The 25,558-nt window shown below is 39.3% G+C and overlaps 1 protein-coding gene across 2 annotated transcripts in view; it reads left to right on the plus strand.

Annotated features, from left to right (window-relative positions):
• PLPPR1 (phospholipid phosphatase related 1) overlaps positions 1-25,558 on the plus strand; it is a 505,983-nt gene that overhangs the window by 17,742 nt on the left and 462,683 nt on the right. For both annotated transcript variants that reach the window (XM_072959836.1, XM_072959837.1), the window contains exons 2-3: positions 838-910; positions 8,364-8,518. The gene's annotated coding sequence lies outside the window, so the exon portion shown is untranslated. The remainder of the gene's footprint in view (positions 1-837; positions 911-8,363; positions 8,519-25,558) is intronic.

The following is a 25,558-nucleotide window of genomic DNA, read 5'->3' on the forward strand; positions in this document are numbered from 1 at the left end:
TGATCTTTTGGACAAACACTGATAAATACGATTGAGCACAGTTAGGGTTGCATGTTTTTCTCATGTTTTCTCATGTATTGCACAGATTTTACATGTAGCTTCCACCCGAAAAGGTGCCATGTAAAAGTTTAGTAAATACCTCAGTGCAGTCGGTGCTTCAGCCTCAGCTCATCAAATCTTGCATTCCTACTGGCCTTGTTCTGGGCTTTCTCATGCCCCATCTCTCTAGGCATCTAACAGGAGCTTAATTTAACAAGAAACCATGGCTGTCCTCAATTGGAATAATTTCAAAATCTCTCATCAGATGGCTCTTTTGGAAATGTCAACAATTTCTAAACTGTCAATGCAACAATATAAACAATGCTACATATACTGTTAATCATGGAAGTAATTTCTAGTTTCAGTAAAACAGACCCCAAGGGAAGTGTGTGGTGACATGTTTTTTACTTGAGATCACTGAAGACTCAATGACAGCTGGTGTCTGTCCACAGCCTGGCATTGACTTGTCTCACTTCCTGAGGCCTAAGCATTATAGATTACATATGGTAGTTAAAACATTATTTGATAATGGGTGCAGTATCATTTTGACTACATACAGCTCTGCCAGTGAATATGTATAATTTTTGCTTTTAGGATTTATATGCTCTCCCTGCCCCTATATTTTTCCTTTTCCTTTTGAATTAGGAAAAAGCCCAACCACTCTAGCTGAGAATATCCTCATGGTATGGTTTTTATGTGCTTTGTTTAATATTCTATAATAATTAAAGAAGCAAAATCTAATAGGTGATGTGCATGGTAATTGTGCTGTTCTGATTTTGTTTTTCTTATATTATGCAGTAAATCCAGACACTATGAAAAACAAATTGCAGATTCAAAAGTTGAGAAGATAATGATAATGAGAAAACTCCCTGTAAGTACCATAGCATATAACCCAAACTACAACCAGAGACAAAGCCTTGGCCTTAATACTTTTGTCATTAAATGAGCATGAAAGTAGATAAACTTAGGCAAGATTAAAAGGTAAACAACAAACTCTATAAAGAGTTCTTATAAATCAATATGAAAAAATACAATATCCCAGAAGAAAAATGGATCAAAGGAGAAGGCCCAGGTGCAAACAATTTTGGGGTTCCCAGGAAGGGAAGACTAGATTAAAATTTTTCAGATGGTATTATTTGGAGAAGGTAATTGAGAGGTTGTGACCGCTGGTTGAGCCCCAAGCTGGACCTGGGCAATCAGAGGCTCCTCACCCTTCTCATTTTTAAAATAGGCACATTTGAGACCATAAATGTCCTTTCAAGTGTGGCTCTAGTGCTTCATCTGCAAACATGCATATGGAATTCTTAAAAATTGTCATTTACTTCATTATCTTCTTTAACCCATGAGCTATTGAGAAGGGTGTTGGTTCATTTCCAAACATATGGGGATTTTGTAGTTATCTATTTGGTATTAATTATTACTTAATTTCTCTGTGGTTAGTCAGGACATAACCTGTATTACTTAAATCTTTTGAAATTTGTTGAAACTTGGTTTTGGCTCAGATTTTGGACAGTTTGGTAAATGTTCTGTGGTATTTGAAAAGAAGGTATAATTGATGCTAGTGGAGTGCACTGTTCTGTCTGTATCTGTCCATTAGGGTCATGTGTTAATCTTGCTCAAATCTACATTCTTACTGATGGTATATTTGTTTTTTCTATCAGTTACTGAGAAGGATGTGTCAAAGTCTCTAACCATGATGTGGATTTTTCTATCTCCTCTTTTATTTCTGCCAGTTTTTTTGCTGTATATATTTTTAGAGTAAGTTTGTTAGATTCATACTAATTTAGACTTACTGTATTTTGCCTTTCGATCTGCTCTTTTATCGTCATAAACGTCCCTCTGTATGTCTGTGGAGTAATGCTTCCTGCCTTAAAGTCTGCTCTGTCCTGTAGAAGTGACAGCACACCAGTTTTCTATTGGTTAGTGTTTGCGTGGCATATATAATGTTTCCATCCTTTTGCTCTCCACCTCATTTATTTAGGGTGTATCTTTTCTATGTGATTAAGTTGCTTATTTTAATCTGACAGTCTGACAACCTTTCCTTTAAATTATGTATTTGATCTATTTATGTTCAATGTATTATTGATATATTTGGGTTTAAACTTATCATCTTAATACTTATTTATCCTACTAGTTTATGCTCTTTTTTCCCCCTCCTTTCTAGCCTTTTTTTTTGTGTTTAATTATATAAAATGTGTTATCAGTATACATAATTTTTTCACATGCTTATTTTAATTCAACAGTAGATTTCTGGCTGGTTCTGTCTTATAAAATACGGCATAATATTCCAAAGTACAAATATGCCAGTTTAGCAATTACCTTCTTAAAATTTTTTTGTTTTTGCTTTATTTCTTCAATAAAAATCCTCTTTCACATCTGGTTGTAAAAATATGTGAATATTTTTCTAAGAAAGATGCTTCAAAGAATTACTGGATCATGTGGTATTCATACTTTGTATTTCGACAGCAATTCCAAATTGCCATTCAGTTTCCCTGTGCCAGTCGGTGCCTGTCCCCTCCCCACCCCCAGCAGTGTATAGGAGTTTCAATTTCCTAACAAACTCAGCAAGACTGGATATTATAAAACATTTGAAAGCCAGCATTCTGGTACATGAAAAATGGTTTAATCTGATTTCTCTGATTGCTAATAACATAAAAAATCTTATTCAATGTAGTATTACAGTTTTTTTCTTTTTTGCCTTCCATTTGATTAATCAAATACTTATTAAAGTATTGTATATCTTACTACTTTTACTAGTTCTGAATAATGCAAAAAGGATAGAGCAGCCCTTTCCTGCCTTATGTACTACTGATGTCAAGGTTATTAATGACGTATTTTAAGCTCCATATGATGTTGTTATGATGATGATGATGATGGTGATGATGATGATGTAGTCAGTTTGACTTAGGTCTACTGACATACTTCACCCTTTCATTGTTCTACATTTTATTCTGCATCGTGATGCTTCTTTCTGGGATTATTTTCCTTCTCTTGAATTGTATTTCCGTGAGTGTATTTGGGCTGATCACAAATCCTCTCAGCTTTTGTATTCAATGCATTTTGCCTTAAACGTTGAAGGATATTTTTGGAGGAGAGAGAGTTCTGTGTTGGGAAGTATTTCCTTTTAGCATTTAGAAGATTTCATTCCAGTATCTTCTTGCTTTTTTTCTTTCCTGTTGAGAAATCAGTTGATGGTTTCAGTGTTCTTTCAAGGGTAATGTATCTCTTTTCCTCTGGGTGACGTTAAGGTTTTCTCTTTGTCTTTTGTGGTTTTCTTTTGTGTTTTTTCTTCTTGAAATTTGTAGTACTTCTTGGTGTTTTGGTTACTTTGGGAAAAGTTTTGGCAGTACTGTGTCTCCAAATATTGCTTCTGCTTTATTTTCTCTTATTCTTGCAACTTTCACCATATCCCATGTGTTTTTTGTGTTCATGTCTGTATTTTTTCCTTTTGATGCTCCATGCTTCAGCCCATGTGGTATCTTCCGATGTTTTACCCTGCTAATTGTCTCTTCAGTTATATGTAATCGCCTATTAAGTCCATCTCTTGTCAACTTATATTGTTTTATTTTTCAGCTCTAGACTTTTATTTTGATTTATTTTCTGTTTTCCAATTCTTTGCTGAAATTTCCATAGGACATTAAAATGAGTATATGTAATAAGATACTAGTAGCAGCATGTATTTTAATTGTTTAATGATATTATTATAACAATAATAAAAGATATATAAACCAAAACATCACACATAATCTCCTCACTAAACTTACCTTTTTTTTCCCCACTCTGTGCCTTTGTTTCATATACAAATTAAGACAGTGTACATGTTAAGTGAATATTCATAGCATTGAATTTTAATGGTATATTTTGTAAAAAAAATAACCTCCATATATTTTTTCTAATACCATATTTTAAATTCTGGTCTAACATCTTATTCTTTGCTTAGAATGATAAAGATTGGCAATGTATAGGTTTCTTGTTCTATCCACCAGGTATATATTTACTATGTCAAATAAAACGGTTAAGAAGATTAACATCACCAGAAGACGTATATGGTATCTTTCTACAGATGTTTTCCTTTTCAGATCAGAAGAGGCATAGGAGAATTTTGCTTCAGAATATTACATTTGACTTTGCCTGCCTTTGAAAGCTTTCTTTCAACCTGGATAGATTACTCGCGCTCTTTGTTTGAAAGCTATTCATCAAACTCTAGATGTATTTTCCTTCCCAGAACAATTGCCTGTGTGTCATTAATGGTGGCAGTATTGATCTTTAATGATGGTAGACTCTGATGACTTGAAATCTTTTTGATGATATCTCTATTATCACTTATAAACTTTTAAAAAAGACAAATTATTAGTCAGGTTCACATTAATATTGGTAGATTTACAGGCATCTTGAAACTAATGGCAATATAAGAGGAAGCTAAATTTTAATTGCAGATTGCCCTTACAAATGGAAGAATTCCAAGATTTTTGGTAGTTAGATGATATTAAGTAGTTGAAAATAGGAAATAAAAATGGACTTGTTCTCTGAAATAAAAAGTTTTAAACATTAGTGAACTGAAAGAGAGTCTTCTCTGAAAATGGTTCTAATAATTCTTGGTACATTAAAAACATCAGTCATGTTATGAAAAAAAATAGGAGTTAAACTACACCAGATATCCACACCCTTGAAAACGTGGTGACTATAAATTATGTAGTGAATCTTATTTTCATGAAAGGCTGCAGAAAGGAACTCATAGAATGCCAGCTTTGAAAACTTACTTAGAGGTCATAGAACCTTAGCCTCTCATTTTCTAGATGAGACTCAAGGGGTTATTCCAGACATCAAGGTGGTGGGTGGTGTCATGGAAACTCCCAGAACAGGGGTTGGCCTAGAGCATATGTTCTATAAATGTTAGTTTCTTTTCCTTTTTGCCTAGAACCCAGAAACCTAGTTTCCCCCTTCTTGGGATCATTATAATTTGTTAGTTGTATTAATTAATCATCTAACCTGTAGTGAAAAGCAACCTCCAGTGACTCTCTGTCTCTGTCTCTCTGTCTCTCTGTCTCTGTCTCTCTCTCTCGCCTTCTGAGATGGCTCACACTCTGTCTATGGAGTGTGTTAAAAAAAAAAAAAGAAAAAGAAAGGAAAAGAAAAGAAAAAAGCAACCCCCAAATCTCAGTGGCAAATGACAATAAGGATTCCTATCTTTGTCTCCTTGCACGTCCTCTGTGGGTGGGCTGAAGATCTCCCCCTCTAGCTGTAGGTCGCCTGCGGCTGCAGCTGGGGCTGGGGCTCTGTTCCATATGGCTCTTTCCCATGAGCCTTCATTTTGGAATCCAGGCTAATGGAGCATCCCATCTAGGATATGCTGTTCTGCAGTTAGAGACTAAAAAGCAAGAGCAGCCCTCTTCAAGAAGCTCTTACTTGGAGAGAGCACTGTCGTATCTGCTGACATTCACTGGCCGGTCAAGTCCATGGCCGCGTCTGACAACATGCAGCAAGATGTGCTCCTTTTGCAGGAGTCACGGTGAACAACGAAGATGTGTAAGTCTTGCAGGGTAGGGAGCAAATAGTTGTCAATAATAATATGAACTATCACACAACTGACAAATCTTTTACTCTGGTACCTTAATTGGGTCTACTATTCTTTCTCAATTCCACATTGGCAGAAATGCAAGATATTGGCTCTTGCTTCATTTTCTGTGGCTGAGTTGAATTCTGGTTTTTTCACATTAGACTCACAGGGCAGATCACTTTTTGGTTACTCAGGAAGAATGTTTTCAAAGCTGCAACAGAAATCGAGAATCAGTTGATTTTCCTTTGAATCAAATTGTTCTTACTAAACTTGAGGATGTTTATTTTCTTAAAAAAAAAAGCTTGATGGAAGGGGGACATGGTGTGCAGGAGACTTGTCTTTTGTCTTCTGAAGGAAGACTTGCAAGGCCTTCAACTTAATCCTTAGAGAAAGTTTAAACTTTAGGTGGTTAAGTATTACTGGTGGTACTCATATAAAGATGAAAGGCCATGGAAAGAAAGGGTATGTTTTCCACAAGTTCTTTTAAAAATGTTTTAAAGCTCAATTTAATAATCAGTGGGGTCTTAACCATCCCTCACGAGCCTTCTTTAAAATTTATTTTTAAGAAGAGGAAGGCTCTGTATAAAGTCGGGGAAAGGAATGGAGAAGAGAAGGGAATGGGCTGTTTAGAGTTTACTAGATTTCACCTACACTTCAACAATGCATTTGAACTTCACATCAATCCTTTAATGGATAGATGGGTGAAGACAGGAGGGACAGTGAGAGAAAGGGAGAAGGGTCACCTTTCTTCTGCCAGAGAATTAGATGATCTCTCCAGATTCTTAGCATTACAATCTGTTCACCTATCTAGTGAGTGATAAGTATATTCACTTGCAAATTCTTTCCCAAGAGCAGAAAGAATAGAACTTAGAAAGATATAAAAGGGACTATAAGAAGAAGTCTTCTTGCCAAGGGTCCCTCAGGCATCCAGTTCCCTTCCAAGGAGGCAATCTGCGTTGTCTGTTTCTAGAGTATTTTAGGCATTTACAAGTAAATGCATTTAACTAGATATTTCTGCCTTTTGTGTACAAAATATGTCTATTCTATACTTAGCCTTCACTTAAAATGTTTTAGAGATCATTTCAAACAAATGTATAATGAGCCCCCTCCCCTTACCCTCATACCCTCTTTTTATTTTGTTGTTGTTGTTGTTGTTGTTGTTGTTGTTGTTGTTGTTGTTGTTTTAAGGCAGCTTGGGTCTTAGCTTTGTAAAGATATTCCATACGTTCTAAATAGTAGTGCATCTCTTCTTTCTGGAAATGTACATTAAGTCTTCTGAATTCTCAGAACGGTGCCACCCAGGGGACACTTAACAGGGGACCTCGGGAGTCTTGCCAGTTTGTAACTTACATGTAATTGTTACTGTGGCTAACTCCTGCTTGTTTCTTCAGGGTGATAAACAGCAAGACCCTCAGGGATGCTCCTCCGGCTTCCTTTGTGAGATCACACACCAGGGAAGGGGGAGGACCTGTACCGCAGCACCAGGGGAGAGGTTCCCTGAGCAGTGGTCCAGAAGTGGTAGCTCCAAAATGGAAAGGAGAGCAGGCGAAGGGTGAGCCGGGCTCAGAGGTGAAGAAGGCAGATGCAGGGATGGTGATGATAGGGCAGGCAGCTAACTAAAGCCAGAGTCCTTCTGCCTCCCTTGTACGCTCACCTTTACCGCATGCGTTATCATTATGAGTGGTCCTTCAGAAGACCACACTGGTAGAAAGAGAATGTGCTCTGATTTTAAATGTAAATTGGAAACGTGCATCTGATCAGAGTGCTGTTAAAAGGAGAATCACATCAAATTATAGGGTATGAAACGGGAAGTCATTTGAGTGAATTGCCTGTTAAATGTCAGCTATGACCTAACGTTTTCCTTCATGTATAAAGGCAGTGCTACCCCTTTGCTATGGCAGGGCTCTTTCCTCCCTCTCTCTTGCTTTGTCCCCTGTGCCACCAGCTGGGGTGAGGGGTTGGGTGGAAGTCATGAAACACAGTGACCCTGAAGAGTCTTTCCAAGAACTGACCCTGGCCATGGCTTCATTAGTACCTTGTCTGGCGTTGTCCTGAGATTAATCAGCCTCAGGCAATAATCTGATAGTTTAATAATTATATCATGCTTATTTCCATAATACTCAGGAGTATGGGTTATTATTAAAGAGTGTGTACAATGTATAACTGAATCACTTTGCTGTACACTTGAAACTTGTCAATCAATTACATTTCAAAAAAAATTAAAAAAAATAATGTATACAATTTTTCTCTTTATTGTCCTAGGTAGAACTTTTATGGATGGCAAATAGTGGTATAAACAGTTAAAATGAGATTTTCAAGGCTGAATAACATATTCAGTGCAGATGAAAGAATTTTATTATATCTCATTTAGTCTGAGGTTTTGAAAATACCTTTGCTTTAGAAGAGGTTGCATCTGCTAGTAAGCAGGCACGAGCATCCTTGATGCTTGTTTGCACTGACCACCTGTCTACTTAATGACTTAAAGGTACCACTCAGGAGCTATAGGTAAATTACCCTTAGCTTCTCATGCTTTCAGCTCAACAGACCTTCTTCTGAACTTGTCTTTTGTGTAACATCCAGGAAGTACACATTTTGCCGAGCTGTGTCCTCCAGACCTAATTGCAAATACCGTGGCACGTTGTGAAAATCCTGCAGGCACTAATAGTAGACTTCAGAGTCTCAGTGAACTTTGGTGTAACTGGACTGGCTTTCTGCGCTTTCATGTCTGCCCCTCCCACAGCCTCTCCAACTTTATTTTCTCGCTCAGCTCCCTGCAGCTGGACTCCTGAAAGCCCAGGACTGTTCCAGCCCCCAAGCCGGTTCCACTGAGGGCGTGGGAAGCAGTCGCCTCAGCCTCTCTGTTTTGTGAAACTTGGAATGAAAGCTTGCTTCAGACCAGACCTTGGACGTGTCTTCCCTGAGGTGGGTTTCTCCAGCAGGTTATCTACTCTCAGCCCATACTTCATGTCCAAGTGAATGAGGAACCACAGCATCTCAGTCTGGTCTCTCTTTGTTGGCTTTGTGTTGTTACTTTTGCTCCATGCCTGAGCGCTTTGAAATTTGTGTGTGACTGTGATATAGCCAAGTGGGTTGAGTGGGTGCTGGAGTGCGGGTGATGTGATTTTAAATTCTGGGTCTGCAGTTTACGAGCAGAGTGACCTCGGGAAAGTTATCAGTCTCTCTACAAGGGTCTGCTTTCCTCATCTATAAAATGGGGATAAGAATAGTATCTGTCTTGGGATGTTGAAGATTAAGGGAAATAATTCGTGTCACACGCTCAGCACCCAGTGATAGCTCAGTAAGAGTTAGCTGTTATTATGACTGGGATGTTAATTGTTTTTCCCAAACAGCACAGGTAGGTTTGACTCTAAAGCTCCTTATGGCTAGAGACTATGAGAGGTCCACCTGGCGTGTTAGTTCATGTTTGTTAAATTACCAAATAATGGAAATGTTCTTGTTACACAGTTAGCTTGGAAATTAGAGGCTCCACTAAACATGAGCTCATAATCTAAAAGTACAAAACACACATGGGAGCAATTCACCTGGAGTAAGAATCACCAGAAACAACAATCAGCAGCACTAGGATTTCAAGAATTTGAATGATACAGTTATTATCGTTAAGATGCTTTTTTAAAAAAGAGTGGAATAGAGAACATGAGAAAAAATATGTGCTCATAGGATAGTAATTTTTTTACAACCTGCTTTTTCCCCACTTGCGGTTTCCTTAGAATCATTTTATCATCTTTAGAGAGCACGTGGCCGGAACATGGTCAGCTTATCACTTCAGCAACACATAAACAAGAGAAAGGAGAAAGCACACTCATATGCTGCCCTTTTATGCATGGTGGCTCCACCCACGAGCAAATATGGTCTGATATGTGTCCTGGAATATGACTTAGAATTACCCCTCATTGGAGAGACTAGGATGGGGGCAGGGTTCAGAGCAAGGGTGTGAGGAGGGTAGGGGAGGTAAGAGAGATGCCGAAAAAAGGCTGTCTTCTCCTAGAACACTGCAACATCAGAGAATGTGCTTAGGGAGAAAAATGATTTCAGTGGATGGTTTGATTTTAATGAATTTACTCTTGCTGTTTATATTGTAATTATGTTAATTAAAAAACAATTTCAAAGTGCATTTCAGTAATGAAGACCCTGACCTGCTTATGTGATGATTAAAAATGAAATGATCTATAATCCCCATTTGCGGAAGTCCTCAGCAGTGCTTAGTTTGAGAACTGATAATAATGAATGTTTGCTAGCTTGTGGCAACAAGAGAAAACGTCATGTGTGAACACTGTGCAGCATTGGCTGCTGTGTGTTCCTTGCCAGCCTGGGGCTTCTGCTCCTCCCATCCCGTGTTGCTGACTTGGTTTTTGATCCCTCAGTAGAGAAAAGGCCCTGTGCTGTTGATGTCGCATTTCTAGTCTGCATGGAGGTTTAGGAATGCTCCCTTATCCCTTAGGAATTCAGAGGTATGCCAGCTTCTTCCTGCTGAGGGTGGTCTGCCCCTCCAGGTGGAAAGGATCTAAAAGGCCTAGGCTAGCTCCTGTGCGTGGTCCGCATCTGGTCCACAGGAAATGGTCCTTTGTGTCACAAACCCTGGAGATAGAGGCTACCCTGAGCTGCTGCCTCACATTTGCTTTTCTATCCAAGTCTCTAGCCAGCTGGCTCTTGCCCTTTTGATTTTTCAGGTAAGAGTCAGTCTATATATCCCCATCTCTGGAGGCTAAACATCAGACTCTCCAAGGGGTCTCCTTAAAGCCCCTCTATTTTGATTTGCAGTGGTGGGGGAAACACCCCTCAGTTTACTACTCTGGCAGCAGGGTCAGATCTCTTGGTGCACCAACAGCTTTCTCCAAAATCTCATCTCTGACTTCTGAGTCTTTTATATCCTGGATAGAGCTGAGGGGGTAGGAGACAGATAACTTTTTTAAATTGAACTTTTTATTTTGACATAGTTACAAATGCACACGCAGTTGTAAGAAATAATCCAGAGAGAGCCCATGTACCCTTTACCTTGTTTCCCGCAATGGTAAAAGCTTCCAAAACTATAGTATAATATCACAGAGTTCTGACATGAGCAGAGTCAAGATCCAGTGACGTTCTATCCTGACAAGATCCTTTGGCTGGAAAGCAAAGGCTCTTGGGAGCTTTTTAGTCTGAGCCCATTGGTGTTTCTGGGTTGCTGGCTTCTACAGCCTCTGCTCGGGGATTAATGAGGCAAAGAGAAAAGCCAGGAAACGTAACACTGTGTTACTCCCTAGCTGGTCTGTCATCCTCTCTGCCCCTTTCATCTGTTATATATATATAATATCCAGGGATTTTAGTTGCAGTTAGTGGGGAATTTAGGGAAAAGTATGTCACCTCCGTCTTCCCAGAAGTGGAAGTCTATGTAACTGTTCCTCCCCACCTCCCCAAGCAAACAACTTTTTATTGAAGTATAGTTGATTAAAATGTTATGTTAGTTTCAGGTGTACAGCGAAGTGATTTAGTTCTTATATATATATATATATATATATATGTATTTCAGATTCTTTTCCATTATAGGTTATTATAAGATTGAATATAATTCTCTGTGTTATACAGTGGGGCCTTTTTTTTTTAAATCAGTTTTATATATAATTTTATATATAGTGTGTATCTGTTCATCCCAAATTCCCAATTTATTCCCCCCCATTTATGCTTTGGTAACCATAAGTTTGTTTTCTATGTCTGTGAGTCTATTTCTGTTTTGTAAATGAGTTCATTTGTATCATGTTTTTAGATTCCACATATAAGTGATACTATATTCATCTTTCTCTGACTTCGCTTAATGTGATAATCTCTAGGTCCATCCATGTTGCTGCAAATGGCATTATTTCATTCTTTCTTATGGCTGAGTAGTATTCCATTGTATTTATATATCACATCTATATGCCTTCATCTGTCGATGGATATTTAGGTTGCTTCCATGTCTTGGCTATTGTAAACAGTGCTGCTGTGAGCATTGGGGTGCATTATCTTTTTGAATTAGCGTGTTTGTCTCTTCTGGATATATGTCAGGAGTGGATTGCTGAATCATATGGTAAGTCTATTTTTAGGTTTTTAAGGAACCTCCATACTGGTTGCATTAAACTACATTCCCACCTACAGTGTAGGAGGGTTCCCTTTTCTTCACAGCCTCTCCAGCATTTATTATTTGTAGACTTTATCACGATGGCCATTCTGACTGGTGTGAGGTGGTACCTCATTGTAGTTTTGATTTTATGTAACTGTTTTTTGATCACATTTTTTGCAAGTTCTCAGCATAGCTTTGCACTTCACTTGGAATGTGATATTAATTGTCTTGGTGCCTCAACTAAAATTTCCTATTGGCACTTAACTGTATACATGTGAAGAAGAAAGGGTTACAAAATACATTCTCAACAATTATGATTATGAAAAGTACCTGGGTTTTCATTGTTTTAGTAACAGTATGTAAACATGTTCCTAGATGATTCTTTCTTCTGGCTCTAGGGAGAACATTCTGGAAAGGTAGGTCTTGGGAAAATTATTAAAAAAGTGACTAAATTCCACTAAATTGTTGAAAACATGAATATTGCTATTATGCATTCTCTTTCACTTGTTAGAACTAACTAGAGAGCTATATATTACTTTTGGTAATGTGGCAGTCAGAGGATAGTATAGACAGTGGTGGTCTGGAGTCAGCTTGTACCGGCTTGTGAGAGGTGATTGTTTTCAGGAATTCTGCAAGGTAATAACAGCCATTACTAAAAATGATAATCTAAAATTTCAATAAATTGTATTAAAACAAAGGTAACCAATACTCAAAATTGACCACATCCTAGTTTGTTTTTTTTTTTTTTACTATATTTTACTATTATCTATGTTCTTGAGATTATTTGCATCTCTTGTATGTGTGGTGGAAATACTGTATAATGGCTTCCTACTGTGGATGTCTTTCCAACTCTGTATTCAGTGATGTTGCATTGGTAGCTTGAAATCAGCCTTGGTGGGAATATTTACACCACAGAAATTGGAAAATATTACAAATCAAGGCTTTCCCCGGGAAAGCCTGTTGTTAAACATTTTCTAGAATACCACTGAGTATAAGCCATTTTCCCAGATTCTCTTTCCCTGAAGATAACTGTTTTTATTCTCCAACAACATTCTCCTCTCTTGGGAGCCTTTGAATTTCCAGACATAAATTACTTGCATTTTATATAATGCATTAGCAAGATAAGAGCAAGTATTTCTTCAACCCTCACAATCCACGGTGGCAAACAGATATGTTTCCTATTATCCTGCCTTTCGAGGAGCCTTGAGGATGGAGCCGATGCTATGTTCAGATTAACTACATGAGCAGAAGAGGCGGGGGGAGGGGGAGGACAAATGACTTGTTTTTCCAATACAGCTGCTCCAGCTATTGTCTCTAATTACACTCCTGCTGGACTGATAAGGAAACTGGCTTCTCTCGGCTGTGAGGAGCTGCCACACCACCAAGGCTAATATTTCTTTCTGGGTTTAAGTAATGTCTTGTGTGCTAAGCAACATAGACATGAATTATTTTTTGAGGATTGTGATTGGCTACGTTTCTACTATGTTTAAACCCGTAATTTTCTTTAAGCTACATCGTCTCCATTTGGAAGTTTACCTATTGCCTTTACTGAGGCAGGCGATTTTAGTGGTTAAAGTGTAGATGCATTTTTTTCAGCTTTTTAACATCCTCCTTATTCACATGTCTTTTTATTTGGCATTTAAACAGTAGGCTGATATCTGCTTGAAGACGTGACTGATACTATCTTGGTGCCTTTCCAGTTTGGCCAGGATTCACCCGGGCTGTTCCGAATATCCCCAGAATGTGAACCCAAAGCAAAGATATATGATGTTGAGACCATGTGCCTTTCAATATTTTCTTTTTTTCTGGTAGGGTAAAAAAGGTAGCAAGATCACACATTTTGGTCTTTTACCTCTGCTGTCCTTTGTGGTAAATGGCCAAGTACCAAAGCAAAAAAGCAATCTAGAAAAGACATACATTATTGTGTAACCCCCATGCCAGGGGAGTATGACCTGGAGAAAAGGTACAATGATGCTCTACTTATGAGCTGCAGGATAGAAATTCTGAAGCAATGAAAGCACCTGGTGATTTCATCTATTAAAGTGTTTTCAATTTAGAATCTACCAAATTGATTAAAAAGCCCTGTTCTCTATTAGAGTACTTGAGAATAACCTATGCACAATTGGGCATGAAGTGATGAAACATTTTATGTGGGGTTTTAAATGGCATTTCATAGGAAATGTCACTGCCTCTGTGTTTCTGTCCAATGAGGATGCCGTTTTAACTGTCCACTGCAAGCAAATCTATACTCTTCATGTCAAAGGGCCTTTGCAATATGCTAATCCAGCTGCCTGAGCTCAGCTACAGAGCAGGGGACATCAGGGACAAGAGAGCCCACTTCAGGGCACTCAGGGTGAGAGCCAGGGAGCTCCAGCACTAAACAGCCATGTACAGCAACCCCCAGCATCTGCAGGAGGGAAGCCAAGGCGTATGTGTAAGACTTAAGATATGGTAAAATCAGTCCTCTGAATAAATCCTTAACCGAGGACTCCAGTCTTAATAAGAAGAGGCCTGAAGTAAACGTAAGACACGCAGACATACCAGCAGAGGACGGCTAGGTGGGTGGGAGCCACATATACTAAGGCAATCAGACGGGGATCCAGAGAGAACCATCTGAGAAAGTCTGGCCGGTTTCTGGCCTTTCTCATTACTTCAGGCTAGTGTGGTGGTGAAGTGTGTGGGCTCAGGGGTCAGAACACCAGATTTATATCCTGGGTCTGCCATGTAATAACCATTTGACCTTGTGTTTCTCAAACTCAGTTATCTGTAAAATATAAATAATGATAGCACACCTCGTGTCAAGCTCTTAGCAAAGCTTCTGGAGCCTAGTAATTTCTCCCTAAATGTAGCTGCATAAATGCTGATGCAATTATATTAATATTAGTTCCACAGTGATACGAGACCTCTATCAGAATCCATTTAGTATTTTTTATGGCTTTTGGTGTATTAGTATAGTTAGTGAACTGTATCCTGTCCTCATTACAAAATGAGGGTTCAGTGGGTAGGAAATAGCTCAGTGGCAGAGCGCGTGCTCAGCATGCATGAGGTCCTGGGTTCAATTCCCAGTACCTCTATTAAAAAAATGCAAAGTGAGGTTTCAGGAATTCCCCCAAAACCCTTTTGTCCTCCTCATGCTGTTCCTAAGCAGAGAATCCTGAGGGTGCTACTCTACGTTGATACCTAGTTCAGGTGGACCCTACCTGGCTATTGGACTGAGCAGCATGAAAACCAGAGCCAAATAAGCAGCCCCCTTGCAGAATGCAGGCTGAACTGAGTCTGTTTTTGTCTGAATTTGCTACCAGTTAACTTGGTTTATATATTATGTGCCCCTCATGTGTGGTGGGGCCACATGAGGATACAGGTGACAGAGCAAGGCTACTCTCCTCCCTACTCACTCATTAATCATTTGTGGAGTCATGAATTGATTGATTCACTCATTCATTTATTAATTGAACTATGGTGATTGACTGCCTTGAATGCATCCATCACAGCACCCATCTCGTAATCCTTATTTTCACGGACTTCACATCCAGCAGTGGAGACAGAAAAAGTAAGCAGGAAAATCAAATCTACTTGTTGGGAATAACAGTAGTGAAGACATTTTATACTAATGACTAGGTGAGAGTGGCTCATAATTGCAATGACAGGTCTTGGGGAAAAGTTTCACTCATATGACAGATGTTTATTTAATACCTACTATGTGCCAGACAGTTTTTAAAGAACCGGGCACATAGCAATGAAAAAGGTAAGGCCCCTGCTGTCGTAACTTCTACATGATCCTGGGGGGAAACAGAATAAACAGTAAAAGAAAAAATATCAGATAGGAATATACACTATGCAAGTAATTAAAATTCAAATTAAAAGAATGGAGGTGTTTGGCGGGGGATGATTGGGTGTCTATTTTATATAGGGTAGCCAGGAAAGACTCATGGAGGAGGTTACCTTTGAGATGAGACTTAAAGTCTGAGAAAGAAAATCAGCTGGAAAGTATTTTCCACAGAGGGAAAAGCTGTTAGAAGTGTCCCAATGCAAAACGGAGATTGGCATGTTCAAAAGAAAGGCAGCATGGCTGGCACATGGCAAACCAGGTGTGGGACAAGGATGGAGAGTTAGGAAGAGGCAAGAAAGCCAGGAAGGCTCTGAAAGCCAGCGAGAGATTGCCTCTCATTCTACATGCAACGAGATGTCACTGATGGGTTTTAGGTAGGGGAGTGGCATGGACTAATTTACATTATGAATGCACTTCCTGTTGCTGTGTAGAGAATAGATCATTGGAGGTGGTGGCAGTATTCTGTGTGAGAGAGGGCGGTGGCTTGAATTGCAGAGGAAGTGGTAGATGGGGAGATGTAAATGCATTTGGGTGTGTTTTGGAGATTATAAATTTGATTAGAGGCTGAATGTGTCAAATGAGAATAAAAATGAATGCAAGATAAACTCTTAGGTTTTTGGCATGAGCAGCTGATGGTGCAGTTTACTGTGAGGAAAACACCTGGGACAGGAACAGCGTGGTTTTTTGGGGGGGAAGGGCAGAGCAGATGTTGGTGTGGGATGAGGTGGGGAAATTAGGGGTTCCCAGCTGGTGGTGTGGAGTTTGAGATCTCTTAGATGCACAAGAAAGAACAGCCTTTGTCTGCTCATGGGACTGGCATAGCAACTGGCATGTTCAGTCAGGTCAATAACAATATTTGGATAAAAGAATGAATGAATGAAGTAGATGATGTCCTGCTCTGTCACATCCGCACTGTCATCAGATGCTTCTGCATCACACACAGGGAGCACAGAAAGATACAGACTAATTCAGCAAGTCACACATTCAGGCAAAAACAGGCTTAGAGAAGCCTGCATTTTGTAAAGGGGCTGCCACTTTTTTGTTTGTTTGTTTTTTCCCCACAACTAGTAATCTGGATGTACGAATAAGGAATCTAGGGGAGAGGTCAGATTTGCTGAGAAAGAGTTGGTAGTCTTGGAATATAGATAGTTTTTTAAGCCACAGGATGCCTTCGGGTTCCTTTGGAAGAACATATAGATGGAGAAAGGAATGGGGCCTGGATTAGTGTCCTATTGTGACTACTACACACTTAGTAGCTTAAAATAACACAAACATATTATTTTATGGTTCTGGAGGTCAGAAGTCAAAGCTGGATCTCACTGGGCCGAAATCAAGATTTTGGCTGAACTCTCTCTGGAAACTCTAGGGCAGAATCTATTCTGTCACTTTCCTAGCTTCTCGATGGAACCTGCTTTCATTGGCTTATGGCTCCTTCCTCATTTTCAGAGGGCATCACTCCAGCTTCTGTTTCCATTGTCACAACTTTTCCTGGCTCTCCTGCTTCGTTTTTACCTTTATAAAGAGTCTTGTGGTTTGATTGGGCCCATCTGGATAATCCAGGATAATCTCCCCATCTCAAGATCTTTAATCAGATCTGCAAAGTCCCCTTTGCCACCTAAGGTAAAATATTCACATGTTCTGGGGATTAGGATATGAACAACTTTGGAGGCCAGTATATTGCTACTGCAGGGCCCAAGACTGATCGCTGGAGGGCTCCTAGGAGGCTGAACAGAGAAGATTCAGCAAAGGAGAAAAAGAGGAAGATCCCGTGAGAAAGGAGGAAAACCAGGAGAATGTGGTGTCACAGTGTCACAGAAGCCAAAGGTAGACCATTTGACCAAAGAGGAAGTATAGTTGTTTTGGTTAGCTCTGAGTTTGGCTGTGAATAATGGAAAATCCTGTTACAGTGATTTAGCCAAAGAATGGGTTTATTTTTGTCCTGTAGCAGTAAGTCTAGAAGAGGCCCTCCATGGCTGGAGTACTAGCCCCAGGTGCCTCTGTCATCCTCCTGTGCTGCGTTTGATGTGTGGTTTCCTTTATCGCATTTCCAAGATGGTGGCTGCATCTCTAGGCTTTGAGTTTGCCTTTCAGTCAGAAGAGTGGGAAAGCGTAAAGAGCAAAGGTCAAAGGGTAAAAGGTCAGCTGAGTGGGGTTCCTTTTTGAAAAACTTCTTCAGAAGCTCCTTTCAGTCACTTCTGCCTATGTCTCATTGGCCAGGTTACATGGCCATCTCTAGCAGAGTGAGAGGAGTCTGTTGGCCAGGAAGCGGGAAGAGTGAACATCAGGCAGGCAGTTAATGTCTGCTGCTGTCATGTTTGTTAATATAGAATTTTTGTGAAAAAAAATGCATTAAGTGATCTTTCATTTAAGATCACTTCTCCCAAAGGGATTAGGGCTTTAAAAATAGATTTAACTCCTTTTTAGAGAACTTTGATGGTTGGTGTTCTCTACCCTTCATAGGAACTCTTGTAGCATTTGATTTATACACTTACGAAGCTTTTCCCTTCCATCTTAGAATTTCCTCTCAGAGGTGATTTAATTCCATTTCCTTTTGTTCACTCTTCTGGAGAGACGAAGTAATAGCAGTGAGAATCAATCGTCTGGACCCTTGAAATAGTTTGAAGTAGCAGTCCTCCAGTGAATTAGTGGAAAACAGCACTGAGAGGTAAAACATAGGTGTAATTCTGTCAGAGCTTCTTGGGGAAACTGGTGAAATACAAAGTGAGGGAAAGCACACTCTGCTTTTATTGGGAAAGAACTGGTTGAGTAAATTTTCTTACAAATTGAAGAGGGGTGTTATCTATGGTCTTTACTGATGAGGATGGAAATTGGAATACATAAAAATGGAAATGAAATAAATACTTCAAAAGACTGCAGAAAGATGACTTCAAGGCAGGAGCAAATTGTTGGCTGTGTTGAAGTGTCACCCCCAGGAGGAGGGGGAGAAGAGAACAGGGTGCTCCAGCGAAGGCCCTTCTGTGCCTGAATTAATGGAAGTTGCCATGTGTCAGCCTCTTTTGACAGTTGGTGTTTTTCTGGGTTAGTGGGTTTTACCTCCTGTACGTGCTCATTGGCAGGATGAAGGCTAGTATTGAGCAACCGTTATAAAGGAGAAACATTTTTAAATGTCATCTTTTGGTGAATTTTCCTAGTATGCCCTAAAAGGTGGAGACAAATATCCTTTGAAATCCATTTTATTTTCTTTTACAGGCTATTCTTGGCCAATCTCTCAGGCTAGAAAATTGCTACTTTCTCCTTCCCTCGCCACCAGGGATCCAAGCTGCAATTTTGAAACTTTAAAAAAATGTTATCAAATGGTCCCATAATCCCAGAAATTTCTTCCAGTCAGTATGTGTCACTCCCCCTCATTCCCCAACACACACACGCACACATGCTACTGAGTGCTGATTACGTTAATCTTGAATTGAAACCATGTTACACACACACCCACACCCACCCACACACAGAGTTCCCTGTCAGAATGGAGTTGAGTGAACCTCTGCCAGGTAAAATGGCTGTCTCTTGTTAATGAGACTTGCCCACAGTTGATCCTAATTAGAAGGCCAATTAATAATTGATGCTTTGATTTTGGATTGATTTGATAGCAGAAGCGAAAATGCCTGAGTATTTGGAAATGTTAAAGGGCTTTAACCTTTAGTATTCTACGGACTGATTTTCATCACTGATCATATCTTCATGGCCCACAGAAGGTAGTATTTGAGTTGGTGCTGAAGGATTTTTGATACAAAGGAAGGGAAAAAGAGGATTGCAAGCTAAGGCCACAGTGTAAGTAGGGAGGCAAGACTTTGCATTATATACACAGCAAATGGCAGATAGTCTGATGAGGCTAGGGCATGTGGTTTGGGTAATATAATATTGTGATGGGACATGAAATTGGAGATATACTTCAGAATCATGTTTCGGAAGGTGTTGAATGCCAGACTATGGGGTTGAATTTTATTTGTTGGGCAAGAAGATTTTTGAAGAGTGAAATAGTCTGACCCATGAATTGGAGGATAATTTATAAAATAATAGAAGTAATTTTAGGGTAAGAATCCTCATGTGTGTACAGAGTTCTGACGTTTACATAGCTTTTCCACCTACTTTAAAAAACATGTGATCTGGTAGAATGATGTACATGAGGAAAGCCCTTCATGAGGTTTGGAATTCATGTCATGCAAAGTCTGTTTGAAATCACTGGAACAGACCTGCACTCTTTGAAGGGTTCTATATAGAAAGGGTCTCCACAGGAAAGGCATAAACCTGAGATTATTTCAACTCCTCCAAAAAATCTTTAAATTTAATATGACAGAAAGTCCAAGTAAGTAAAGAATAACTTATAGACACCAAAGGTTATCTCCCAACGCCAACCATTCTTAAAAATTTGTTGCATTACTTTCCATTCTTTTTGGTACACATACTCATCTGTCCACCCATTCACTCACTTACATAACAAATATTTATAGATTTGATGGTAGATTATATAAATATAAGACAAACATGATTCCTGTTCTTTTGGGGCTTATGGTTTAGTTAGTTTTTTTTTTTACAAAGCTATTATCACATATTCACATCCTGTTTTTTATAATTAACCTTCTAAATGATTGTTACATCATATGCATTTGCTATATACCGCTATAGACAAATCATTTGCATCATATTTTACCCTGTGGATACCATGTATTTTCTCCTACTGTTAGACATTTAGATGGCCCTCAGTGTTTTCGCTATTATAAACAACTTTGTAGTAAACAATATGCCTTCTTTTCCTACATTTTAGACTATTTCCTTAGAAGAGACTCCTATAAGAATTGTAGAGCCAAAGGGAATAATTGATAAGGCTTTTGATAATGGTTGTTGCTTAACAAAAAGTGCATAAATTTATTCTCTATTCAGCACTACAAGAATAAGTCCATCTCATAGCAAATCACTGCATTGGTCATTACTATGAAAAAAAATTAATTTGACTTGAGAAAAGAAGGCCAGTGTCCTGAATCTTCTTTAGAAAGGGCTATTAGATGACTCCAACTGTCAGAAAATGCAAAGGCATATCTTATGCTGCTGTGAACTCCTTGTGACTGAAGGTGTGCCAGTCCAGACTATATAATCCTGTGACTATCAGTCTAGAATCACTTGGACATCTCAATTATTCCTATGGAATTCTGCTTCTCTTCTATGGCAGTGGTCCAAAGTGATCACTAATGAAAATGTGTTATTTTATTGATCATGGGGAGATGGTCATTTGACATGGAAACATGGAATATGTGTGAAAAAAAGGAATTTTAAATAATCCCAATTGAATATAACGAGAAGCAGCAAAGAGACATGTAAGAGTTGGTGAATGGAAATACCACAAAGAGAAGCAGAAGCACCTTCAAAAGCACAAAGGAAACATACACGAATGCTTGGCAGTTCCAAGAGGCAGAACAGGTCACTGGGGCTTCGGATACAGATATGCCACCAGTATTAATTGCTTTGTTAGAAGAGAAATGGCCTAAAAATATATGAAGGAGGCTGGGCCCTAGAGGTACTAATGGCAGTGGAAACGGTTGCCATGACAACGGCAAGGAAAAGTCAACCAAAGGAATTACTAATACCTATGAGTGTAAATGTGTCTGACATTGAATAATGTGAGCTGATTCCTTGGCAGATTCTAACACTATTCTTGAACCTGAAAAAGAAAGTGTTTCAGCATTTATCACATGCAGGTTTCATTTTATGGATTCCACAGTAAGGGGTAACTAACTTTTTCTGAAGAGGTGGGCTTTGATTTTTAAAATAACTTTTATTATAATAATATCATAGGAATATGAAAGGGTATTTTCAAAAGGAAAAAATTGCTTATCATCCTCCCTGTCAATACAACAGCTTGCCTTTTCCTTCTCTGCATCCAACTGCATTTTCACATAATCTGTATTCTCCGTGTTCTGACAGCTTTGCATTCTGCTTTTATTATTTAACCTCACGTCTAAAGCATTTTCCAGATTTTAAAATCATGTTTGTAATTAGAAGTTAAAATTTCTATGCAATAATTTATCAACTGCATGGTATCATTTACTTAACCATTTACCTGTTAGAAGGAATTTATTATTCACAAGTTGTGTTACTGGCAATGCAGAGGGAATAGCTAGAGTTCAGATTAATATTACAAACTCTGGCTCTCAATATTATGCGGAGCTCTGTTTGTGTTTGGGCCATGGTGCATTACAGAACACAGATATCTGCTAGCTGGAGGGTGGGAGGGGTCAGTAATTCTTGATTATCAGGTAGTGCCAACAATTAATAGGATAAGGAAGAGTGCTTTTCTCATTACGCCACATATTGCTTTATAATGCACATCTGCTCCCATACCCCGGGCTCTGCTGCAATCCTCCAGTGTTTTTCTGAAAGACCATTTCTTACCCCAAATGAATCTGTCAATAATCATCGTGGTAAAAGTGAAAAACCCAGCTAACATGATTGAAACACTTCCTCATAGTCTGTGGTGGAGAAAAGTAACTCTATATCACAGGAGACAATTGTCTCTTGCATTCATAGTAAATCAGGTGTCTTTTTCATCCTGTATTGGAAGGGTTTCTGCTTGGCCTCCTGTACTGTACCATTCATCTTGTTTTGTGTACATAATGGTGCTGTTGTCTCAGAATGACTGTGCCGGTGTTTCAGGTTGTTAGTGGAGCTGTTTCCTTCCAGGAGGATGCCTTCTGAACATAAGTCTATTCTATTGTCAGCCTGCATGATTAGCAAATCAAAGGGCAGCTCCATAAGTCACTATATAGAGGTTCATCTTGAACTTGGGAAATTCAGTGCAAGCTTAATGCTCCAATGATGGATTAATAGCAGATTGAAAGTGGAAACAATTGTTACTCAGACAACTGTTTTGATGAATATTCAATTACTGAAGAGTTGTGCTAATTCAAATGAATTAAAGGATGTTGGTTTTGTGTAATTGTCATTAAAAATACATGATGAAGAATTATAAATTAGCATTTTGGGTTCCCATAGGTTATCTGGCTGAAAGGAAGAATAGAACGATTTAAGGAGGTGAAGGAATAAGCAAGGAGTTGGGGAGAGAAGGCTAAACACAGGAAAGCCAAGAAAGAAACAGGGTGTGGTAATTAACCCCAATTGCCAGACAACTCACTAAGGAAATTTTTTGGATACTTAGTTATTAGCAAACCACCTGGTGACAGGACAGTTCTGGGCTTTCTTCTATGTCCAGAGTTGCCAGGGGCAGCATTTGAGAATCAGACTAAATTTTTGCTGCTTAGTTTAGGACACTTTGATGTGAAAGCATTCTTGGTTTATTTTCCTCGAATCAGAAAGGGCCAGTAGGAAGAGTTTATTTTCTTGTGATGGGTGTATTCCTAATGTCTTTGCCAGGAAGCTAAAATCCCGGGAAAAGGGCATTCCACTTCAGACTGCAAGAGGAACAAACAGAGTGGAAAGGGACCTCAGAGATCTCAGACGAAAAGGTTGGAGGAAGGAGGGGTTAGCACAGTGACATTCAAACTTTGGCCCCAGCTCACGGTAACGTATTTTCCATGGTGACCTAGTGTGGGTGTGCATAAACACATAACAGCAAACTTATTATAAAACAATAATTATACTTACTATGCAAGACTGACATCTTTTCATCAAATGCATCACTACCGCTAGTCTACTGATAAGACAACATACATTAGTTCATCTAATTTTGTCCTCACAATAACCCCAAGGAGATATTAGGTTACTGTTTTCCAGATGAGGAAACAGGGCTTCCAGAGGTGAAATCCCTGGCCATGTTCACATGACAGTTAAGTGGAGGAGCTGAGATACGGGCCTATATCTGCCATCAGAGAAGAGCCATTCTGCACTGTGCTAAATAACCTTTCCCCAGGAAGCCCTGAAAAGTGGTCCTGACTTCCTTAGCAACTAAAGAAAGGAGAGAAAGATGATCAGTTCAAAGAATTGTAATATCCCAAGAACCACTCAGAAACTCAGTTTTCAGAGTCAGTATGGTGGCAGCAGAGTCCTGGGATTCAAAGCATGGGCTTCAAGGGTCAGACAACCCAGTCTGACTTTGGCTGCCCCATCCCGACCAGCTGTTGCACCTTGGGCAAGTTAAAACTCTCCAAACATCACTTTCTTCATTTATAAAGTGCTATTGTTAATAGTAGCCTCCTTGTAGGTTTGCTGTAAAGATGAAAAGAGGGCATGCATGGAAATATTTAACATGGTGTTGAGAACGGACTTGGTGTTCCATGAATGTGAGTTGTTATCCCTTCATTGGCTGAAGAAACCCCTTCATGCAAAGCCAGGCCCCTTCAGCTATAACTCAGTAACTTCTTTTTGGTTTGTTTATGGCAATCCAAATCCTACTGAGAAGCCAAATGTGTTATTTGAGCCAATTAGGGCTGGATGGAAATTCCTAATAAACAGTTGCTAATCACTCGAAGACCCCTAGGCAGGGACTGAGATGATGGGGACAAAATTGCCTCTAGGTCATTATTTTCATTATAGCTCCTATAATTCTGACTAAAAACAATCATGAGTTCTCTTGCTGATAGCCCCGTTTATATGAACTGGTGGCTTCAGTTCAGTTTCCATTACCTCAGTCTCTCAATCACCAAATTATAGGTCCCCAAATGTGAAACATATTCTAAAATGGATGGAGTAAACTTTGAAAGCTTGGGAGAAACTTAGGATCTCTGCTGTGACAAACTGCTATAAGAATTTGTTCCTGACATTGCTGTTAGAGCAGCAGAGGGGTGATGTTCCTTGATTTTGATTGTGCTGTAAATACCTTCTCAAACTAGGCATCTGTGCTGAGCAATTTGGACAGACTGCAGAAGTGAAAACAATGTCTTTCTCTCTTGTTGAAGCACCCCCAGTTTTGTCAGCTAGAGACAACCCAGTCCACAAGGTATGGGAATGATCATAAAAAACTGGTAAATAATACCGTCTTTGGTCAAAAAGAAACCAAGCTATTGAGATAACTCTGTACATGAAGTTTCAGTTTGTGAGCTAGATCTTATCAGATAATATTCCCATCCCTGTCTCCATCTTAGGTAAGTTGTATAAAGCTTGGCAAAATCTCTCCTCATGATCTTCTCAAATTCTTGAAACAAATTATTTGAGACTTGGGTAACTTCACCATTGAGAACCTCTAATGGGCCTAGTATTTGGAATGCACTGGAGGGGAACAAGTGCAAAGCCTTGATCGATACAAACCAATTTGAATCTTGTTACGATCTCATAATTTCCAGAACATTTTCTGTCCCATTTGGATGCTTTTCCTTCAAATCCATACTATATGGCATTGACTGGTTCTTAAGATATCAAGAATTGCAATATTGGTGATAATACTGGTTATATTTTTTGAGTGCTTACTATGTGCCAAGCTATGCTAAATATTCTACATTCAAATTCTCATTTCCTATTCCCTGCAATTCTATAATGTAGGTCCCATTACTATCCCCATTTTACAAATGAGAAAACCAAGGCACAGAGAAGCTACTCATTACCCATGGTCATAACAACCAGCACTGTCTCATGTTGACAAGCTATCAGTGATGCTTTACCTCCTATTTCTCATCCTTGATTGTCCCTTCCTACAGCTTCTGAAAAATAACCACTCATTGCAGTGCTTCCTAGCGACCCAGGAGGTCTTCTAAAGTATATTTCATCTTTGCTTTTTTACTGTCACATGGATATCACTAACAATTGTTTGTGGATGAAAGCCATAGCCTGCATAAGCCATTGGTGCCAGGCCTCCTGTTCCACCAACTGCAGTATTTATTGATATGAGCTTCCACCCCTGCAAAAGCATCTCTGATTCTAAAACGCAGAGGTCACTGAGTCCTACTACAATAGATAGGCCTATGTGCACAGTACTACCTCAGTGATCTCTGTACCTGCCAGGATCATACCTGGAGTTGCTTCCATCTCCTTTCTATTAGACTCAGACAAGGAACTCTGCCTCTGTGAAACCCTCCCTGACCTCTCCAAGGCTTCCCCAGCTGTGGTGGTGGGATGCTCTTTGACAGGCTGTCTGGTATAC

The sequence above is a fragment of the Vicugna pacos genome, chromosome 4 (genome assembly GCF_048564905.1).
Source record: "Vicugna pacos chromosome 4, VicPac4, whole genome shotgun sequence".
Taxonomy (NCBI): Eukaryota; Metazoa; Chordata; class Mammalia; order Artiodactyla; family Camelidae; genus Vicugna; species Vicugna pacos.